Raw genomic sequence first — 20,448 nt, forward strand, 5'->3', positions numbered from 1 at the left:
CCTAAATATTTTATCATATCCACTTCTATGTTTTTTCCTCCACACGCTTTTCCTATTTTTGTTTTCCCTAACGCTTCTTCCACTTCCTTTTCCGTGATTTCCTCCCTTGTCAAGTTTCTACCTAGAACTCAATTTTCAACGTTTTCTATCCGGGAATTCCAATCTCTCATTATAATCATTCTTTCGATAAATGTATACCAAGAACTTTCATTATAACTCTCCAAAAGTATCAACAAATTCATATTCATTCTCTGCTATTCATTCTTCATATCATAACTCTTTTCTCGCAATCACCGTACATGAGCCGATAGATCAGGCTGGTTCTCAGGTGTTCGTTGTTCTGCTCTTAATAACGAAGCGTATCGCGTATCTTAATTGCCGTCACTATTTCTGATTAAAAAGAACCAACCACTTAGCAATTACTTGCCATTTTGATTTACACGAAAATACCGAAGATTTGTTAGTCTATTAACGCCATCAAGGTGCACATTTGGGCCATTAGCGTTGGTAGGGTTGTGAGGAGAAAATATTAGAAGGAATTTAATCTAAAACGAGAATAATTTAGTGCTTTTTGAAAGGTTGTTTTCAACTTCTACATACTTGTTATTATTTATTTTCGTTTGTTGATCAACAAATAGAGGTAAATTAAATATTATTTGGTATACAATCTCGCAACTGCCATGTTAATAACGAATGAATGAAAGTAACTTCCCAGCTTCGAGTTGCTTTTGTGTTTTAATTCATTAAATAAGGAAAGTTGTTAGTGGTATCTTATGGTTTTTCTACGACTATTTATGGCAGTAATCATGAATAAAATGATGCTGTTTTCAATGAATAAAATGATCAGTTTGTGAGACATATTGGGGAATTCCCGAGCGTAAAAAATATTTGAAAAATTTCATGTCCAAATTTCACATTTTTATTGTGAGTAATTATTATTTACCTTAAATTTTTAAGCTCCAAATCCAATTATATTCCATATCTTTCCATTATTTTCAGATAAATGTTATTATAATTTAGTGAAAGGGAGGATAAAGAATTTCTGATGTGCAGACGGTTGCATTTATTGTCGTGTCTAAACGGGTTAGAAAGAACAGTACTATTGAATATATCGCACCTTCGGTGCAAAAAAGCACAAGTATCTGAAACTGCAAAATTGAGTTAAGTATGCCAGATTATCTCTGAACCATGTTTATATTTGGGGTAACAAAGACATCCGCGTTAGTTATGGGCGTAGTTATGCCTGTAAGTGTTTGACGTGAGTTGGAGCTACAGCCACACAAAGGTATTTATGACCATTTTTAGTTTCACTTTTTGTAGCGACAAAAACATATCTATTTTCAAGACCTCAATTTTTTTATAATTCACAAAAATGTTGGCTAGAAAAACGTTTTTGTTCATCCAACATTATTGTATTTAACTACATTAATTGGAACTACAAAGTCACTAACTATAAAGCCGTAAACAACAATAATGTTATATAGGTCCAATATTATTATTTATTACACGATAATAAAAAGACTTTTGACTATTTAATTCCATTTTTTGTATCATAAGTACTGACTGTTAAGTTTAAAAAAAAAATTAGAATTTTTTACTCCATAATCATTTATTCAATATTTCATTTTTTTAACAAAGTCGACCCAAAAGTAGTATAAACTACATTGTTTTGAGCTGCAATAACACTAAAAAAGTAACTTCGGTCGAAGTAAATTTTGATAAGTACTTCAAATGCTACTTTGATGATGATAACGATGATCAGTGTGAGTATTAGTATCGTAATACATGACTTCAGCCACTTTGACTCAACAAAGTCCGAGAAATTTAATTTGTCATTTGTTATAATTCGTAATTATTCATAGGGTATCCGGTTAATTTAATTAATCAACCTTTTATAATTTTCTGGATGTCAAAAGAGTAATGGCATACCTAATGTTGTTTCTCACTTCAGTCGCGTGCGTGCCTTTGCAGTATTGAAAAAACATTAATTTGATTTATAAATATCTTTAAAAATCAATTTTATTTCAGTGAGCAATGGGCTCCCGAAGTAAAAAAATTATTTCCATGGTTCCGATTGAAGAAAATAATTTATTGGAAAACAAAGTGTCAATTGAAACATGGTTATCGGACTTTCATCCTGAAGATTAAGACAATGATCATGAATACAATGTAGAATCTTCACGTACTTCAGATGGTTTAAAAAATGATCTTCCAGTTACTGAAGAGAGCATAAAATGTTATAATGGCGTGGACACAGTTTTATCACTAGGGCAAGACACCATCTTGAATGCCAATGTAAATGTGTTTCTAATGTGTCAATTGTACATCATAATGCAGCTTCTGAAACTATTCAAGCAAGTACTTAACAAGCGAGTATTGTAACAACAAAGTCTAAAAAAAGACCAAAAACCCAAATCAATGGAAAAAACACCAGAGAAAGCATTTAAAATCAGTGGTCAGGCATATACCTTAATTAGAGGTAAAGCCATGTCGGAAAAAACTATTCGTCCACCTTGTACGAGTACCTGCCAATTGTCTTGTCTTGTGCAAATGAATTTTACTCAGATGATAGGAATATAATATTTAAGACATACTAGGGCCTTCGTTCTTTTCAAAGGAAGCGTGACTTCCTTGCTTCTTGTGTAAAGCAAGTTCAACCTGAATTCCGTACCATCAAGATTCGAAAAGGTGGAGACGTGAATAGAAAATGTAGAAAACCAAACACATCCTACTTTCTCATAAATAAAAGTAGTGAAATAAGGGTTTTTAAGACGTTCCTATTGAATACATTGGCCATAAGCCACTACGTACTGTAATTGAAAATAAATTTGCAAGCATAAGTGTAATTCCAACAGATAAACGCGGTAAGCACGGAAAACAGTCAAAGATAGATTCTGAAATAATACAATCTGTACGAGACCACACCATAAATTCTATCCCTAGGATGGGAAGTCATTACATCATTCATCGTGAAAATATATAGGTGGTGGTTTGACTGTAGCTGAACTATACCGTAATTATCGTCAAAAACGTATATCTGACAACAAGGAACCAGCAAATTACGACGCATACCATCGAATTTTCAATACACAATTTAATATCAGCTTTTTTATTCCTCGTAAAGACCAATGCGACGTATGCGAGGCCTATAAGAATGCTGTAGATAAAGAACCGTTAAGGTCCAGCTATAATCTACATCAGGAAGAACAGAGTCTAAGTAGAATAGAAAAGAAATAAGATGTAGAAGAGTGCAAAAAGCCTGATAGCAGCAACATTGTGGCTATATACGATCTTCAAGCAGTATTGTCTTGTCCTATGGGTCAATCGTCGGCATTTTTTTATAAAAGTAAATCAAACTGTTATAACTTCACAGTCTTGAATATTAAGGATGAGAAAACATTCAGTTCTTTTTTGGCATGAGGGTCTGGGTAAGCGAGGAGCCAATGAAATACGTTCTTGTGTGTACAATTTTTTAAAAGAATGTTCTTTGACTAAACCAAATTCAGATATATTTTTTTCTCGGATAACTGTTGTGGTCAACAAAAAAAACAAGTTCGTTCTAAGTTTGTATTATTTTGCCGTTTCAATCTTGCCAATTAGATCTATAACACACAAGTAACTAATTCATAGACACACGCAAGACGAAAATCTGGACCCATTTACACCCCAGATCAATGTGTGGCTCTAATCCGTAATGCCAAAAAGACTGGTAATAGTTTCAGTGTTAATGAAATGAACTTTGATAGTTTCTTCGATTTAAAGCTACTTTCTAACGATGTTAACTTGAACACTGGCAAAAATATTGATGGCGAAACAATCAGAATTTCTGATATTAAAGTCGTGAAATTCATTAAAGATTCTGATACCTATTTGTACAAAACCACATATAAAACTGAACAATGGAACGAAGCTAAAATTAAAATTAGTCGTGCAGGCAAAAAAAATATAGCAGATATTAATTTGAGTGTAGCTTCTTGTAGCTCTAAGTTGCCAATTGCAACCAATAAAAAGCAATTTCTGCTAATATAGTTCCAAACTATTATGAAAACATGTTTAACAGTTTACTTGACTAATTATTTACAAAAGCTTGAGTTTAGTTAAGATGAAAAGTTTGATTTGAATTAATCCTAAGATAAACTATAAACTAAGATAAACTAAAATTTGATAAAAGTTCATCTTTTTTAATGGATCGTTAAAATTTTTTTGGCAACTTTTTGAGTAAAAATCTTAATATCGTTTGTTGTCTGATATAAATGTTAAGTACAGCTTATTAACTGATAAACATGACAATAAATTTGAAGCATTTTCAACAAAAATTTAACATCAGATTATTTTCAATTTATTTTTATAGATTGGTTTTTCTAAGAATGTTATTGTTAAGTTTGAACATTATTATGAAACCATTTATAAGACTCATTATAAGACTGCTCATACATTTATTAGACTGAGTATTGGATAAATCTGCCCTAGAACTTAATTACAACTCTAAAGAGTGAAAATGATGCCAAATTATTTTGTAGTTTATAGTTAGTAGTTGATTATTTGAGAAGAAAATATACGATATATTGATCGATTGATTCATTGATAAACTTTTTATTTAATTTAAAACCTTATCTTGAAGAATAATGAATACGTTAAATTAAACATTTTTTTAGTAATTCAAAATAAGCCTTTTGCGTGAAACTATATCAAATATAACAAATAATAACAAATAATAGCTTCTGTTATATTTGTTGTGAAGGTTTATTTTGCTTACTTCAAATTAATACTTGGTGATCAGAAAGTCTGCAGAAGGAATGAGAAACATCTGCGCTTATGTTAGAGGGTTAGAAAACTGCATTTCATTTTGTCATTTCTATGATATGGTGTGAACAGAAGCACCACACAACCGATTGTTATTTCTGTTCGGTAGACATGAAATGATTTAATACGAGAAATAAAAAGAAAATATCTCACCCTAACTTTAATTCAGCTATTCCTCCAGTATCCCATAGCACAGTCGTCCTCATATTTTTTTCAATAAAGATCAAATGTGAAAATGGGTAGGCTCTTCCGCTAAAATTATTTTTCGCAGGCGAAGGTTCATTGTCAGGAACATTTAGTATATATCGCTAGGTAAACTTAGTAAATTTTAGTTAACCTCCAACCTCTTAAAACAATAACTTGATTATCGAAGCGTATGTCACACATTTTAATTTTAAGTTTTTATGTAGTGGTAGTAGTCCATCGTATGTTCAGTATAAATATCTACAGAAAGACCAGTTTAGTAATCATTGGGCTTCATGGGTCTCATTTGTGAGCATAAATGTTACAGATTTAGAAGGATGGTGCCACACGATGATCGAAACAGTCAACTTACTGCATTTTACCAACAATTGATTTCATGAAATAGGTCTGTTAACTGAGAAAGTTGGAAAAACCTTTCTACTTTTTAGACATAGTTTTTATGTATGTAACTATTCACTGATCACCTCTGACGAGACCCAAATTTCAAATTAGTTTCTGTAATAGGACTGGTAAATGAATCTTCAGATTATTCACCAATCACTTATAAATGAAATTTGTTTGTTCCAATAGTATTCGAACAAGGCATTAATGTGAGTCTAGCTTCACTCACTTTACTACATCGTGTACTTTTTTCCTTAGACGATACGATTGTTTTATTGCCCAATATTTTCCAGAATAGGCCACTCTCTGCACTCTATTTTGTCATTGAAATACTGGATAAATTACTGCACTGAAGATTCGGTGATTGAGAATTTCTCTCCCGATATGGCTATAACCTACCCTACCAACGAATATTAAACTGCTTTTCAAATTGAAACAACCATCAACAACTGACAGGAAAATAATTCTTTGATATTTTCCCCTAAAAAGTTATTCAGATACAAGAATATGTTTAGAATGGTATTGAATAAACTACATGTAAGGAGCATTTTTATCCTGTATGAAATCAAAAATTTTTAATAGTAGAACGACCAACTCCATATTCTTTTGATAATTTGCATGCTTAACTCAACTTCTTTAATATGTACATTTTATTTAATAAAGCTGGAGTGTTGTGTTTTAGCTTGTTCAAAATTTTGATCTACACTTTTCACACTTGATAACGGGAAGAAAATCCGTACAATTTTGAGGTTATATGCTTGAAGATATCGGAGCGTGGCGTAGGAGAAAGTTCGAATACAGTATTAAAGATATTTATACCTAGTTAAGTATATCCATATTTTGATCATTATTGCAAAACGGAAAGTTAAATGTGAGTGGTCATTCACTAAATAATATATTTATATAATATTTTTTTGCCAACAAACTTCTACCGCATTCTCAAAGAACGTCACTAGTTAATAGCTATAGCGGAATATAGAGAATGTATTAACTGTAATGTATGCCATATCTCTTCTGACACATATTTGACGCCTTTGCAAGAGCAATGTATCTTCCTGAATTCCAATAACCGATAGCCTCGGTCCAAGACGGGACCGGTCATGACCGATTGACAGATGAGCTCGCTTACATCTCCGTAAGCCCTTTGTAAAGTTCGCTAAAGGGTTTCATAGGCGTAGAGAGAATAGAGAATTATATTTATTACAAAGAGGAAATATCAACATAATACATTTGCCTACATATATTGCTGTATATAAAATTGACTGTAATATTCTACCCTATTTATATATATATATAGCTTAGCAGAAGATGATTCAATTGAAATATGTTAAAATCGAAGATCATCTAATCAGGGATTTATAACGAAAATTAACTTGTAGGAAGGATAGTTGTTTTCTGTTTGTTGATAAATTTACAAATATTTCATGTACATATTTTTTCATAAATTAAGTATCCAATCAAATAGATCAATATCTTTCTTATTTGGTACAAAAAAATAGCAAAATTACACTTCTCTATCTATTACCTTTCAATAGACTGTAGTTTTACCTCTAGAACATATCATGGTTATGCTCTGTAGCATTGATTCCTAAAGTAATCCCAGTGAAGTCCCAAGAGTCCTTAAAAGACTCGACAGGGATCTACGTCAACTTCCATCGTAAGATCTGATATTCACATATTTTGACAACTTTTATAAATATAATAGAGCTGTATTATATCCATTGAAACTAGTAATTTTGTAATTGGTCCGCGAGGAAAAAGGTTTGAATACCTCTGCTCTACACTATCTTTTAATAAAGTTGCTGGTAGCGGATGTGGTTTTTCTACTGTGGAATCATTTAGATTAACAAAATATCAAGAACAAACATAAGAGGTTTTATTGTTTCAGATGTTAAATAAGTTAAAATCAACTCTAAATATTTTTCTTGTAAGTCTGAAGTGCAGAAATTTCACTCCATCTTGCTTGTAACGATGAAATGCATCTAGTAAACATAACAATTTATTTTTGATGTTTTTTTCTTGGTTTATTTATTTATTCCATTCAATTACATAATAAGACACGTTACTCTAAAAAGATAAACAAAATGTATCTTTCCCTCTTCTAATGAGTTTTCTTAAATCTTCAGAAGAAGCAGGCAAATGGAATGGAACAATTACATTGAGGAAATACATATTATTTTGCAGGTGGTCACCTTACTGAATGCTTTTTATTTCTATATAGATGACTATCAAAATCGAATGAAAATTCAGGAAATGTGAAAGGCCCTTCCAATTTTTTTTCATATTATTCGAAAACAGAAATCTCATGAATTATTGATGAAATTATTTATATTTTTCAAAAAATATCTATAATATTACAATAGGAAGTACATTATTTTTTTAACAATTTATTCTGTGTGCGGCTCCTTTTCGAAAATAATTTATTTGATATTTTAGAAGATTCTAAACGAATATTTTCTTATGCATGATGAAATTTTTGATTAAATTCATATAATTGAAAAATATTCTCATCATCCAATTAATTTTCGACATTGCCTTCAGTCCTATCATCTAATTTTTTATTAAACAGCATTAAATTTTTCTAACGCCCTAATGTGCTGCGTTACTTTCCGTATTTCTAAATGCTTTAGCATTTGTTCCTGGAACATATGATATTTTAAAAAATTATACGCGTATTGATATGTTTTGTTTTACTTAATACACACCTAGGAGGAGCTCACCTTAATATTGTTTATTTGTTACTGGATAATACCAATTCTTTTATTTCACTCAATACTTTATTGCTAGTTTGTTTTTATTGTTCGGTTCCATTGAACTTATTAACTAGTTTTGATAGTTTCGTTAACGTGAAAACCTCACTTCTGTTTAACTTTGGTACGTTTCTTAAACGTTGTATTGAGCTACTTAAACCTTGACTCCGAAAAAATGTCTATAAACTAAATGTACTGTCATGTATACGCTTCTAATATTTGCTTAAAGCCTACACTTGAACTTTTTTAACATTGTAATATACGAGTACTTCACAATTTTTGTGAATTTCTTTTTTTCGTCCGATAGGTAACCGCTTCTCTTCATTGTTGAATTTATTCTTTTACTTTTGATGCTTTTTTCCGGGTTAAATACGGTTCAAAAATCATAATTTTGACGGGTTTCTACGTTATTTGTTTTAAGAAACCACTCAACAATTATTATGACTTCATAAAAATAGATAGTAGACTACATTTTATCGATTCCATATTAAAACCAAAAGCTTATACATAAGAACATTAGATTTTCAAATGTCTGTACAGAAAAAGAACACTCCCTCACTTTAATATAAAGAAATTGGTTGAATAACTAATATTTAAAATCATTGGTGTAGAAACTCCAATTCATTAGAATCCACATTCATACGATTCCAATTCTTTGAACTACACAGTTTTATGGTATGTTACAAAGATGAAAACATGTTATTACGTGCAAGATAGAACATCACAACATAAAATCATCTTATGTATTCCAGAAATAAACATTGTTTACACTCTAATTGAATTTTCATTCATATCAATTTCATTTGCCTTTTTCTCAATTTAAAATATTATTAGCATTATAATAATGTTTTTGTTTTCAATAAAATCATAATTGTTTTTATAAATGGAATAGATGGCATCAGCTATTACGTGATCAAATTTGATGTCGATATTCGAACCGCGCGCGTAAATTGAATCGATAAAATTATTTTTTCCTGAATTGGTACACCTTTATTTGATGTTCGTGAGACGATTGGGCGCAATATCCCCCAATTAGACAATGTTTATCAATTTATTGACTAAGGAAAAAGAAATTAAACAATGATTTTGCTTGAATTTTTGTGTTTCCAATAAAATTGCGGATCAGAAAGTCAGATCAGAAAGTCTTTTCATCACGAACGCAAGTATTTGGGTGGCACAAAGCATTCAGATAAGATTCAGAGTCATCCATCCACCTCTGTTAACGACAATTATATGGAACAAGTTGAGGAAATGGTGCTTTCAATATCTCTTCTGGATTTGGAACTATTTTGGTTAATTTTTTCAATATGAAGCGTGTCAATGCTAGTCTCCAAAAATAACAAAAGATGTGAATCTTTTGCAAAAACAACGTCGAGTATATGTCGCAAGAAAAGGTTAGCAAAGTAACTGTGAATTTTGCATTCACTAAACGCATCATTATTGACAACGTGACGACGTTTTATGAATATGACATTAAAAAGGTTCATCAATCTAGAGAATGGCGCTACAAAAATGAGACGAAATGAAAAAACCCTGTCAAAATCTATCAAAAATCAAAGTGATACTCAACGTTTCCTTCAATTACCGATTTGTCGTTCATGATGAATTCATTCCAGAGGGTCAAGAGTAATAATACAGACAATTCATAGACTTTCCTCGTCGATAATGCGCCATCACATTCTAACATAATTGTAACTGGATTTTCACAAACGATAGTCATTGCTCAACCACTATGTTCACTAAATTTGGCTCCCTGTGACTTTCTCTTTTTGAAATTCAAAAAAGGATTTTCTCAAAATACTGAAGGCTATCTCAGTCGTGACTTACAATAAGTGTATGGCTCAAAAGGAGTCTAGTTAGAAGGCGTCAATAAAGGTTGTATTGAAATACTGAAAAATGATTTAATGTCAGTCCAGTTCAAATTTTATACAATTTTACATCATTTTTAAATCAAAATATTCCAATAAAATTATACATTATCAAATTTTATCAAGACTATTTCATTCTCATATTTTTAAAACCGATTCTATTATGATACTTACTGAACTTGTATTCTACCCATCGCAGTAATAATGCCATCTTTTTTGAATAACATATATATACGTATAAAACATACATGAATTATAGTAAAAAGAAGAATGTCAATTATTGCTTGCATGCTCGAAGAATTTCATTTTGTTGTTGTTACTGATCCCTAGACGAAAATAGATGCACGCACTCATGAACACTCACAATTGTAATTAATCTTATAGCAAATCGATTTCGTTCGGGACTTTTTCCCAGAAAATTCATTCGTTAACTTGTTGCAAAATTTGTTTTTTGTCGACGAGCACTTTTTCGCAGTTTTCAACAGTTTTCCACTCATTGACGAAGGGATGTGAGAGCTATTTGAAATATATCCGAAAGGTCCTTTGTCTTCGGTTTCGAAAAATGTCTGTTCATCGTACGAAATTCGAAAGTTCCCGTCATTCTGGTCAAGTTGAGTTCCATCATTTATACCAATCAGCATTTCTAAGTAACTTTATTTTCATTAATGGATAAATACGAGTATTTGGATCACATTTCAATTAATTTTTTTATATTGGTATTATTACGTTCGTTCATATCAAGCTTAGTACTGTCTTTTGATACAATATATTTCTCATTATTTCTACTGCTCCCTCATTCTTTAGCGACTTATTTTTGTTACCTTCTGAGATGAAACCAATAAGGTTGTCACTAGATATAAATTTTTAAATTTAAATTTCTCAAAAATTATTGATTTCATCTAACTAACAGAAAAAAATGTGTAGTTAATGGAAACAGAAATCCAGATTTTTGCTGTATATACAACGGCATCCTTCAAGGCTCTATTTTGGACCCACTTCTATTTCTCATTTAATCAATGTTAAATCAACCACCAAAAAATATAGGATAAACTTACCGTGTTGGAGGTTAAGTTGTCTTTCCCCACAAACTTTTTTCCATTCGTTAAGTGATTTAATATTTTTTGTGGGAAATCTATGGAATCTAAATATCTGTACCTCTACAATTCGTATTGTTATTTGTGCATGAATGTACAGAACAAGAAGGCGTTTTAATTTCAATAACTACTCTATACACTCAATGAAAATGAATATAAATCAGCTGGTGACAGCCAATATGGCGGAAAGTAGGACTGCCAGTAGAGGTCGTAAATTAGTCTTCGGTAAGAACACACCTTGTAGTCTTTACATCATGATTTCAGTTAATAATTTCTTTCTTAATCTTATTCATAGATGATACCGCAACCTCACCACATGGTATACAAGTTAATGATTATACTTTTTAAAATCAGTGGTTCGTGGCCAATTTCCACCAATGACCACCTTTGCTCAAAATTAGCGAACCATTCGACAGCTAAGATTTTGTGTACCTACTAATTTATTGAAAACTGAATATAGCTCACGCATGAATATACATTTTAGAAATCTTAAAAAACACACAAAACCGATTTTTTGACGAAATGACTAATTTTTAATTCAAAAACTGATAAGTCTTTACATTTGAAATGTTGCTGAATTTTTGAAGGATCTGAAAACCTAATCTTGATGTAAATAAATATTCTATTGGTGATATCTGTCCATTATTTATAAATTATATATTCTAATTATATCATAATATTTATATATATGTTTATATTTGGGGTCAACAAACTTTTTGTCTATCTATAGTATCCTTAGTACATGGTGAACATACTTGATTTCAACATTCTTTATGTTTCTTTTTATGTTTAATGGCAGTTCTACATCATAGATTTTATATGTTGTCAGATACTCATTGTAAGTGGTTATAACTGATAACCTGATTGTCTTTTATCCTGAAGTTAACATACTACAGCAATCTTTATACAATAACTTAAAGAATAAGTTCGAACTTGATCCACCGATTTATACACTTCCAAAAAACTTTAACCAACCAAACAAGCTTCATAATTTTTGAAAAAGTGTGGTGTGGTGAATCCAACTACTAAATTGTTGAAACAAGTTCAATCATCGTTGTTGCAGACTGTTAATATTATCTCATATTTGCTTGGAGAGAGTATTGATATTTCTTTTTTTAACAAATTTCAGCTTTTAACATAACATCGAAATACAAATCTTGAGTCTGCTGCAAAAATTTATCAAATGTGACTAATTTCTTAATTGAAACTGTCTCAATCACTTTTTGACTACTACTACGTTTACTTAATATAGACTTGAATCTATAAATAACTGAATTGGAACGAGTTCACCTTAATAATGAATGATACCGAAGTCCCCAATTCTCCTGCTTGTTTTATTTTACGAACTTTATTACTTATTTTTTATTTAGTTTCACGGTCCCGTGTACTTTATTAACTTGTAATTTTCTAAAGTCCCTTTCTTGAATGTTCTGTTAAACTAGTTAAACCTTGACGACTCCGATAAAATAAACTTACTTTTGTGAAAACGCCCCAAATCTTCATGGGAAATGACCCTAAAATTGTTGGTAACTAACTTCTTTGAACATTGTAATGTTCTCCACGTTATAGTTTACGTGAATTTTTTTTTAGTTTGATACGTTATCGCTATTTTATTCTATTTATCGTACGAATTTCGCAGCACTTATAGCTCTTTTACTTTCATTAATTAATAAATAAGAATATTTGTATAGCCTCAAACTGTTTATTACCATGTTTTACTGAGCAGACAAATTTGCATTTCCTATGATTTGATGTAATATACTCCAAGAATCAAATCTAGGACGTCTAAATTGCACTTTTTCGTGGGTGTACTCTGAAGACGATATTTTTTATGTTTGGATCATACTATATTACTTTTAGCAAGTCCCTGTAAAACCTTTGTTATGACTTAGTTACTTTAGAACTTTAATATGAGAGCTTCCATAGTCCATGATTGTTGATAACCATCTAATAGTCTAAATAATAATTCGTAACTATCTACTCATCACTTATATGTAATCCGATAGCAGACAATTTTTTGTGATTATCCTGTTTACGAATACATGTTCTTTAACCGAATTACAGCATTGCAGATTTGTTGTTTTGAAAATATGTGAAAGACCTACACGCTACCTATAGCTGTAGGAATTTGACATGACACTAAAGCCAATAGAAATAATTTTTGGTATTCGAGCAGTTTTTGAACACTACTTCAACAAACAAATTATTCTGCACGCGATCGGCTATGGAAACTTGGAAAAACTCTCGGAAACCCCCGGATAATTGGTATTATTAATGGAACGTGGAAGGGACTGGAAATTTTGAGACAATATATATGAGAAAACTTGTAAAACATGAAAATCTGCACAAGAAAGCTCTCCGCATATTTTTTCAAAAAATGCTTGCTTTATAAGATAAACAGCTACAATTGGTAATATCAGAACAAAATCTCTATAGCCCCCTTAATTTTGAGTAAAAAGGCCCAAAGTAAACAGGATTTGAAAAAAAATGCAATCACATGTTTCTGAACACGTTGTTTTTTAGTTTGCACATTTTTTCTTATCAATATCTTTGCAATCGACTTTACGATTCCTGAGGTTGAGACCATTTGTCATTCTAGTCCCAAGACCTTGCTCTTGGGACTAGATATAGGATATAGATCTAAAAATATGTAATGAGAAATTTTTCATTCATTTTTTTCACACATTCCGGAAATTTTCCAAAACACATGGGAATATTCAGAACCTGTTCTTTCTTGCAGTGACCTTCATTTTTTTGTTGGTAAATTCAGGCCAGTTTTATTTTGAAATATCAAGCAACGATTTCTCACACGGTGAACGAGTCCACAGGGAAGTCTGCGAGGGCCGCTTTGAATAATTAAATAAAGATGATATACTTCGGTTGATTACTTACCATTATTTAATAAATTAACGTATCTTCAGTCATTCTAGTTTGTACTAGTAATTTTTTCCAGCTTTTTCTCTGAATCCAGTTCGAAAATTTCAATTTCAATAATCTTTACTCGGTCTACATGATTTCATCCTTTCTCCCACTTTTAAAAAATTTATTTCTTTTGTGGAACTATCGATAATAAAAGATTACATTGCAATTTTTTGAAATACTTTTTAGTCATAAGTAAATAATTCGAACTGTCAAATCTGTTTTCGGGATCGGGGAGCGAATTCAGAAATATCAATTGTGGATAGCCGGCAAATCAACTTTATAACAATTATTTTGAGAATCTGCTTCCAGTTTACTCAAATCACGAATCCACACAGTTACAGCCAAATTAACTTGAGGATGCGCGTCACAACTCATGCACCAGGGGTCCATTTCTGAAAAATAACACTTCAGGGCTATTGGACTACTTTTCGAAAAAACGAAAAAACATCCAGATATTTTGTTATGAGATTTTTCGTGCTCTAAATACTTCTTTCTATATATTGTATCGAAATTTTCAATCCTTCACACATTATTGACGAAATACCAAGTTTTAGAGTTTTCCCAGTGGTTTTCACCATTGTTTATGGCCCTTCACGCGCAAAATAATTTTTTCTCAGAGTACTCTTAAAAACTACTTGATTTTAATTTCAAGTTTCAATAAAATGTTGGCTGCAGCGACTGTATTACTGTTTGTATTGAGAGACATCAATATAGTCTAGAATCAATTATATTTTTTCTTTTTTTTAACAGTTTACAGGAAATTAAAGCTGTTTATACTGACGTAAGTCTATAGAATTTAACATTTTGATGTTTTGGTTTGGATTTCGATAAAAAGAATAACTTAATCTATCAAAAGCAGTATGCGTCATTACTATAACATTTACAAGGTTAAACAAAATCAGATTTAAAAAATATAGAATTAGAGTATAAACTTATTTTGAAAATTAACTGTAATGTGAAGAATATGTCGGCAATGAATAAGTAAAGTAAAGGTTTTTTTTTATTTATTTTACTGAGAAATTTCACTTTTGTCTTTCATAGCATTACACAACAATTCCAATAATATATATTCAATATTTGCTAAACTATGAAGCAGAGAAAGTTGTGTTTCCTCTCGAGAAAATAGCAAATATATCTATTTTTGTATAAATATTTGTTGGTATCCACAACCCAAATCTGTTAAATAGAAAAATAACAACCGTAAAAAATTTATATATTATTTTAGGTTTTAAATTACTATCTTACCTTGTCGGTCTTGATTGTCTGGGTAATATCTTTGCAGTGCTCCTAATCTCCCTTACCTTATGCTCTTCAGAAGCCTCTTCCATTAAACAGAATCTTAGGATATACCTTAGTAAGACCTTGACAGTTGCTGAGCACGCAGATCATAGTTTCTGCCTCTACTCCACGTAAGCCGCTGCTCAGATCAAGTGACTTTTACGTGTCCAGCAATTAACCCTTCCAGAATCTTTTTCGCACTTCTACTTAACTGCCCCCAAGTCTGAGAGATTCTATTATTCATCTGTAGCCATGCTCCGGTTTTCCTTCTTATATAGCTTTAGGTCGCGTCAATCCACGAGTAAGGGATTTATACTGCAGGTTTGGTTGGGTTGAATGATTGCAAGCTTGACCAGGTTGTTGGCAATTTCATTGCTCGTCAAAAGATTATGTCTACGGATCCAAGATAGCTAAGTCGCCTCTTTAAAATCGAGCTCCGAAACTAGATACTCATGTCACTGGATCAAGATCATTATTTTTTTTTCTCAGATAGAAATCAACAATTTTCAATTATCAATTCATATATCAGCCTTCACGTATGTATAATTGAGTAGGTGATGGCAACATGGCAAAGGTCACTATACATTTTTCATGCAGTTTTTCAAAATCACTCTTTCACTGATTATGCTCGTAAGTCTTTCATGTTCTTTCCAAGTTCCTGGTTCTTTTTCACCATTTTCAATTCTCCAAATTCTTTTGTAATAGCTCCAACAGTGTTAACAGCAGCGGTCTTCAAATATTTCTTATTTCTACCAAATAATTCCAAACAACAACCAAACACCTCTCGAATAGGGGTCCAGACTCTATCACATTGCCCCCAACAACTAAAATTGGCCTGGCTAAAGCCTGATTGAATTTAAAAACCTCTGAAAGCTTCCTTACATATATTAGGTAGGAAACCATACCATAGTAAGGGAAAATGATTACACTTCGTACACTTTTTAGATTTTATTTTTTTAATATGTAATTAATTGTAATTTATCTAGTTCTTGTACTTAAATGTAACAAATATATTATGGTTTGTTACAAAAAATCCGAAACAATTATGCCAAAAGGCTAAAAGGTTATATCTATTTTTCTACGATAAGATATTTGTACGAATATACCCCACGTACAGTAGGAGGGTTACTTTCATACATTATGGGGTGGAATCATACAGGGTTATTGAAAAGCCAATTAGAGTCGTTGGATTTTTATTAATTATCACAATAATATTTATTAATTGGAATGAAATTTTAAAATTCGACGAACTTGCGCAGTGCCTTTAATCTGTTGATGGATGCGCCTTTGATGAACTTTTTATTATAGAAGGGGCTCTATTACAGTATTTCTTCCTAGGAAATGCTATTTATTGATTCCATGTGTTTCTTTTTGTTCTAGAACTTTGTAGAATCCTATTTAGGGTATATAAATAAGTTTATGTACCGCAGTAAGTTCACTTTTAAAAAAATAGTCGTAGTGAAAAGAAAAAATTGCAGAAATTATTTATGTGATATTTATAAGTAAATTATTTTATGTGTGTATTGTATAGAGTGTAAATAAATCAATAACGTAAGAGACAGTGTTAATTAATTCACCCCACGAATAGAAAGAGTGTAAATAAATACGAAGAACGTTACAATATGTGACTTGACTCTTACTTACTAGTGAGATGTTTACAATCATTTTGTATGTTGCACAGTCTTTGACAATTCAAACTTAAAGTAGGTAATTATACATTTGGTTGTTACTTTGGAAATTATTGCACATTATCATAAATTATATAAACTGAAAAGTGAGTCTTGTCTTTCTACCTGTGGTCGATGATTAGGGAAAATCATGGCGACTTTGCTGATCTACAGAGTGTCTATATCTTCTATATCAGGGAAAAAGAATGATCATGATAATCCTATTTTCTTCCGAAGACAAGATAATTTAATCTCTGTACCCGAATAATGACCGAGAACTTTTCTCACGTAATAAACAATAGTCTTTTTCTAAAACTTCACTACAACATAACAATTACCTTCAATATTCTCTTGTATCACTCTTAAATTAACTCGAACGCGAGGTAAATTGCGATCCTTCAAATTCCTCTGAATCTTCATCGCTTTCTATCTTCTTATCTTCATTTCACTTTTGTCCTGAATTAAATTACTTCAAACCATTTTCCACTGCTTTAGCTTTCGTTTCATGTTTTTTTTTCAATTCTTTCTGTCTATGTTTCTCTTCCAGATCATAGCTCAGCCGCAAAGGTGGATGGTTCGCCAGTTCTCGCAAAAATTTCTTGAGGATTTTGGAGCAAAGAAGGTGACTGCTCCCAATATCTGACTCATTTTTATCAGTCGATGGCACGCTGGTGGAAGGTTGTGGTTCTAGAGCTACAGTAATTGTTTTCAGATCTGGTGGCATGTTTACCGAATGATTTGAAGCTCACGCGTTAATAGGAGCAGAATCATCGCTGAAGGCCATTTTATTGTACAGCTCTATACCTGGCTTTTGAAATTTACTTGTAATATTTTTTGAGGTGAAAGATTCGAAATATGCAAATTTTACCAGTAATACGGCCATTTAAACGTAACCTTCCAAGGAGAAGACTTGTAGACTCGTGAAGTAAGAATGAAAAGTTCTTGAGGATCCATATGCGCTAGAGCTATCTTTAAAACTTTTGACTCTTTTTTTATAGCTCTGATGTTTTGATGTTGTATTACGCCGTGGTGTTTCTATACGACAACTGTCTTGTATTGTATCATCAATTGATAAACTCATAGACTATTTTTTCAGATTTTCACACCATGATTCTGTAATAAAATATTAATTATCAAGTTAACTGAATAAAAATATTTCATTTGTTAGGAGTAGAATACGTTATAAAAGAAAAAACATGTTATTGTACATTTTATTCCATAAGAAAATAATTTTGATATACTGGTGGTTAATAAAATTTAAGGGGCACATTCGTACGCGTACGAATGTGCCCCCTGTCTAACTGTTCGAACGCACCCCATAGTTTTGCATAAAATTAAAATTAAAATTCTGAATTATTTTCAGAAATATAACAACTAAAGTTCAAAATAAAACATGTTGAAATTAATCAGTAATCACTATTTTGTCAAAAACAAAACAATTCTACTTACAATTAGGAATTAAACTTGAATAAAAAATTTACTCACCGTGCTCGAAAACATGTTATGTCTTGTCAGCTGGTATTCTGTAGTGCAACTGGCGCAACACTCCACTAGCAACGTGGTAGCCGTATACAAGCAAAGGCGTGTTTGTGTGCTGTTAGTTTTTCGTGTTATACTAACTGTACGAATGTGCCCCACTACGAATGTTGACCTCTTTCTCCTATGTTCTACCCCCTCGTAACGAATTACAACAAACGCCTAACTCTATAAATTGTTCTCAGTGCCTTTATGACACTCAACATTTGAAGATTGAAGCATCTAAGATGATCATCATTTGTTCAAAAACAAATTCAATCAACTGAAACTTGCGATTTTTCTTTTATTTCAACGCTCTGTCCAAGATGCGTAACTAAATAAATTTTTTAACATACCCATTTTTGATCCCTTCAACAAAATATATTTCGAATATTTTCTGTCTGTGGTACTAGGTTATAGAATAAATATTGACCAAGTTGGTTTCTGAATAAAAAAAGAAAGTAATCCCAGATAAATACGACATAATGTAATTTGTCTGTGTAAATAAAATCTCTAAATAAATATATGCACACATTACCATATTACTCACATTTGGGGAAACCCATTCCGTTTTCAGATAGGTGCAGTACCAGTGTCTTGGCTTACTTTAATTATAATTGTAAATGCATAACATACTTTGATATAATAAATGAGTAACGTCATGTGTTTAGCAATTATGTAATTAATTGTTCTTCAGACCCGCATTGTAAGGTAGATAGTAAACACCGGGAATTCCAAAAGAGAACGAATATGGTGTCAACGTTCTTTGCATGAAAAATAAAATACAGTAAAACAATTAAGTCTTACGGTTAAAAATTTCGGTATTCCGATCAATTATCAGCAGATAAAAGTCACATACCGTGTTTTTCAGCCTATTACTACTTAGTACTCTTACTAAAACAAAAAAAAAATAAAAAAATTGTGTGTGTCAGCTCCGACGCACGACTGGAGTTTACTCCTTAAGTTCGATAGTCTAACCAGACGCAAAAAGAGTTTATTTAACTTAAAATAGATTGATGCTGTATAAAAGGGTAAATTTGTTAATTAATGAAAATAATATACATATATAAATATATATTTATTCAATTTATTCATTTCATATACATTTATTATAACTAATCGACGAAATATTTTACATTAAACTTTTTACAATAGTCAATAATCTCGATAATTCATATTGGGTTGATTATCTAATTTTATGTGTTGTTTTCAAATATATATTTATATGAACTACATCGATAATTATTAAAATATTTAATAAATACAAATTGCACATGCTCATACATATAATACATGAATTATAACGTACGTTGCAACCACGTGTTTGTTAGATGTTCCGGCAATATCATCTACACCTCTTTCTGCCATAGTTATTTGAAAATACTTTTAGTTCACTTTAGCGGAACACAATGATAATAAAACTTCACAATGACAGCAAAATAAGTATGTTGACACTGACAAATTAGAAAGTTGCGCATCATAGGGTGCGCACCAAAAACGTAACGAGGTCATTCATCGATAGATTTTACTCCTCACATTTTTCTCATACCGGGCCCCTTATATATGCAAATCGATTCTTAAGGAGTAAACTCCAAAAACTATTGTGAGTCTTATACCTATGATCAAGAAATGTGATGATTGTTATATATTCAGCTCATTTTACTAATAATATCTATAATAATAAGCTTACTATTTATAGTCTTGTTATTTGCAATATAATTATTTTTTCATATTATTTTCTTTTTTTTTACACTGAAATGGTATCCATAAAAAATTTTAATAAATTAATATCCTTCTTCTACGTCCATTAAAATATTCATGTTTTTTTCATTCATTTGCATTCATAAAGAATGTAATTTCTGAATCGGTCAAAAACCGTGAAAAAAATACTGTAGCAGCTCATTTTTTCACGCTTCTGGGTTAAAAAAATGCCGTCACGTGTCATAACAGTATTTAAAGATATATA

General features: G+C 31.2%; 1 pseudogene; it reads right to left on the bottom strand.

The window, feature by feature from the left end:
- LOC130444702 (enolase-like) overlaps positions 1 to 17,691 on the bottom strand; it is a 33,493-nt pseudogene extending 15,802 nt beyond the window's left edge.
- Between the last annotated feature and the right edge of the window lie 2,757 nt (positions 17,692 to 20,448).

The sequence above is a fragment of the Diorhabda sublineata genome, chromosome 5 (genome assembly GCF_026230105.1).
Source record: "Diorhabda sublineata isolate icDioSubl1.1 chromosome 5, icDioSubl1.1, whole genome shotgun sequence".
Lineage (NCBI taxonomy): Eukaryota > Metazoa > Arthropoda > Insecta > Coleoptera > Chrysomelidae > Diorhabda > Diorhabda sublineata.